We start from the raw sequence: 4,454 nt of genomic DNA on the forward strand, positions 1-4,454 counted from the left end.
TGATGTTTCTATCCTTATTCCTTAGAACGCCCCCATACCTGAAGGCCCAGGGTTACCTTGTTTGCTCCCATCAAAATTTAACTTGATGATGACACCTTTTGAAGGTAGATTCCATTCTGCCAAACTTCTATTCTTCTTGGTAGAAGTATTAGCTGTTATTGACCAATTCCTCCATAGGTCATCAAAAGAGAAACCACTAAAAATATCCAAGTTTTTTAGCCAATGTATTGCTCTTGTTAGGATATAGTCCTCCACTTCATCCAAGCTTCTCTTCTTCTCTAAAAAGACTTGCGTTCCTTTCCTCCCAAAGAGTCCATAAGGTGGCTGCCTTGATACATTTCCACATGATCTTGCCTCTTTTTATATGCCAAACAACAAAAATAAGAAATTCACATTAGAAGGCAGATACCACTTACCTCCAAATAAACTAAAGTTCCATTTACTATAAAAAATAAAAATTAAAAATAAACTAAGGCTCCAATTCCATAAGGCTATAGCAAAGGAGCAGAAGATCAACAAATGGAAATAATCCTCATTTTGTGCCTTACATAAGGAATACCAGTTCAGGAAAAGACAAAGAGGTCTCTTTTTTTGCAAGTTTTCCAAAGTATTGATTTCCCCATAATAAACTTCCCAATAGAATATAACAATTTTTGAAGAAATAGGTCGCACCCAAACTTCTTTAATAGGGAACTCTTGGGAACCAGGGTAGGAGCTAAGGGATTTTAGAAAAGAAGCACAAGTAAAGGTACCTTCTGGAAGAGGAATCCAAACTCTTTGATCAGAATATGTGGGGTCCAAACAAGTCGACTCAAGTAAATGAAGCAACTCAGTGACACAAGTCAACTCACCATCCCTTAATCCCCTACAAAATCCAAAGCTGCAGTTTAAAGGCAAGGGATTAAACAAGTTTTGAAGAAACATTGCAATTGGCTCATTTTTGTGAAAGGAGAGAGTACAACGAAGGGAATCGGTCTTTGATGGGTTGATTACCTGCCCAAACATCCTCCTAGAACCAAATAGAATCACCAGAACAAGCATCATACTTGATAAACCTAAGGAAGCGAAGGAGAATGCCATGTATAGCCTTTTTAAGGTGTTGTGAGGGTAGCTCGACGAGATATTCTAGCATCTCAAGGCCATCTCCATGCCATATTCTCTCTTTCTCTCCCTCCCAAGGCCATCTCCATAACCACTTCCCTAGGAGGGTTTCGTTCTTCTACGCTAAGTTCCCTATCTCTAAGACCCCTTCTTCCTCATATTTATTGACTATCTCCCATCTAACTAAATGGTCCTTTTTCACCTCTCCTAGTTCCCATAGAAAATCCCTCATTACATTCTCTAGTTTCTTAGCCTCCCTAGGGGAATCCTAAAAACTGAAAGAAAATAGGTTAGAAGGTTTGCAAGTGTATCCCTAACTAAAGTCACCCTATCTTCTATTGAGATGTAACTATTTTTCCAAGCTACCAAGCATTTATCAAACTTCTCCGCAATAGGGGCCTAGAAACCACTTTCTTTAGGGTTGGCTCCTAAGGGGAGACCTAAATAGGTCAAAGGCAAGAAGAGGTGATGCAACCTAAACACCTTGTAATGGATTCTACCTCCCAATCCTCCATGTTTACTCCAACCATGCAACTTTTATCAAAGTTTATCTTCAAGTTGGAGGCAAGCTTAAAGGCTCTTATTAAATTCGTAAGGTTGTCCACCTTGCTTAAATCATTCCCTTCATAGAAAACAACATTATTAGCAAACTAAAGGTGAGTTACTAAAATGCCTCTCCTCCTTATTCTCCAACCTTTATTAAGCTCTCCTCGTCTACTTTGGAGATCAATCTATTGAGAACATCAACAACAAGTGTAAAGGGGAAAGGAGAAAGTGGGTCACCTTGTCTTAAGCCACTCTTGGTTGGAAATAAATCCTTAACCACTCTATTAATTAAGACAGAATAATGACATGAATTTAACATCCACTTATCCAATTACACCATTTGTTCCTAAATCCACACCTTCTTAACACCTCCAACAAGAAACTCTAGTCCACTAGGTCATAAGCTTTTTCTAAGTCCAATTTGCAGACAAAGCTTTTTTTGCTAGATCTCCTCATCTCTTTAACACTTTCATTTGCAATGAAGATCTGATTTATAATTTGTCTATCCTAAATAAAAAGCTCCTTATGTTTGGCTAATGAGAGAAGGGAGATCTATTTTGATCCTCCTAGAGAGTACTTTTGCCAAAATCTAATAAATGCTAGTCACTGAGCTGATTGACTCTTCCTCAATCAATCTTTCTAACCATCCCCTATCTATTTTATTCAAATTTGGCTAGTCCTCCCATACTCTTAGCCAATTCTTCAAAGGTCTCTAAAAGATTGATTTGAACTGAGCTACAAACCTACTTGCGGACTCCTCTTGAGAGGTTATTTCAACTCCATCAACCTCAAGCTTAAGTATTACATTTTTCCTTCTCCCATTAGCCATAGCATGAAAGATTTTAGTACTCCCATCCCCTTCCTCGATCCATTTGTGCCTAGACTTTTGTCTCCATGAGATCTCCTCCCTTAACAAAACATTCTCTAACTCCTTTTTTAGTTTCCATCTCAGTTCTTTATATTGCACATTCATCATCCTTTGGTATTCTTTTGCACCTAAATCCTCAATCTGAGTCAATAAGCTAGCTTTTGCTTCCTTCACTCTTCCAAATTGATCCCTATTCCATTCTTTTATTTTACCTCTCAACCTTTTTTAAATTTTTTTGTGGAATCTAACCCCATTCCATTTCACTCCCCTCATCTCTTTGTTCCACCATTCGACAACTTTAGATGAGAAATCCAGAAGTATTAACCACATATTCTCAAACCTGAAAGGTCTAAGTCCATTTCCAAAGGGCTCTTACCCTACTTTTATAGGGTAATGGTCAGAGGTGACCCTGCGTAAGGTCTTAGCCACCAAACCTCTCCAATGGCTCTCCCAACCCTCATTGAAAATAAACCTATCAAAATTCGAACAAGTTGGGTTTTCTTGGAAGTTGGACTAAGTGAAAATAACTTGTAGTAAATGAAGCTCTCGTAACTCACAAGAGTTAATGGTCATTAAATTTCCTCATACTAGTCGTGATGGCCTGTTTGGGATTATTTGACGCAGTTGTGAACCTTATTGCATTAAAGTCCACCCTAAGAACTAGGGACCTTCCCATAAACCTTGGATACCATGAAGCTCCTCCCATAATTCATTCGTGTCTCTATAATTATTTGGCCCATACACATTTATTAGCACCCATGTAAAGACATCTTCCCTCCATAGAGTTACTATTCCCCCCGAAGTTCCCCACGAGGGAGCTAAGCACCATCTCACACTTCTTACTTTCCAAATCTCTTTGACCCACCTCCTATCCAGTTCAACTAATTGAACTCTTGTAGCATCACGATATCAAGTCTTTCTGTCCTAAGTAACTCCTTAATCAGCCTCATTTTTCTAGTAATACCCAAACCCCTTACATTCCAACTAATTGTTTTCATTAACCAACTTTCTTGATTTAAGCCCTCTAAGACACTATCTTCCCCTCATTTAGAGATCTTTTTCCTCTCCCCTTTTCCATTGAATTCATTATTCGTTCTTGAATGAAATATTGGGCAGCAAGCACAACTGAAATCAGTAGCATACAATAATCAGAAAGCTCTCATGGCTTTGGACGTCGAATTGAACTACCAAAGCAATGGAGTTGGAATTATAAGGAAATGCAGCTGTTTTCTAGAAGATTTATTTTTTCATTTTTTTATGGTTTACTGTTTTACCCATAAACAGCATTTGAATATGTTTTGAAATGGATGAACTCCAAAAAATAACCCTTAAGGTCCAAAGCGTTAGTTTTTTTTTTTTTGATGAATTACAAAAACTGATTTATTATAATAATAAAGAAAGTGAAGGGGATTAGAGGAAAAGATAAACTCTCTTAACTCTCTCAAATACAAACAGCAAAATTACAACCCAAAATAGTAGATTCCTTCCCACTGCGAATTCATGTTTGTCTTAGACAGTCGAACCCTCACTCAATCTCATCTCAGCAACTCCTAATTAATTCTATACTTAGACCACAATTCCCACAATTAGTCTTCAAGTAGAAAACTACAGCAGCAAATCTATCCCTTGCCGTGCTCTAATTACTGTCATAGTTATCTTTTGAACTTTTGTTAATGAATGTCAAAACAATTACTACTAAAATTCGTATTTACAAATACTAATATTAATACAAAATTACAAATTATATTTTGTAAGAAATTGGATATACAAATGGACATGCATATTTTAGTTTTATCTTGGAAAACTAAAATATATAGTTAAAACATCAATTTTCAACGTTTACAAAGTGGGTCATTATGATTAAGTCTTCACATAATCAATATTAAAACATCATTTTTCTTACGTGTATACCTTTTTTATAGTCACCTGAATCTTATAA

This window comes from Nelumbo nucifera, chromosome 6 (genome assembly GCF_055504915.1).
Source record: "Nelumbo nucifera cultivar China Antique chromosome 6, China Antique-T2T, whole genome shotgun sequence".
NCBI lineage: Eukaryota > Viridiplantae > Streptophyta > Magnoliopsida > Proteales > Nelumbonaceae > Nelumbo > Nelumbo nucifera.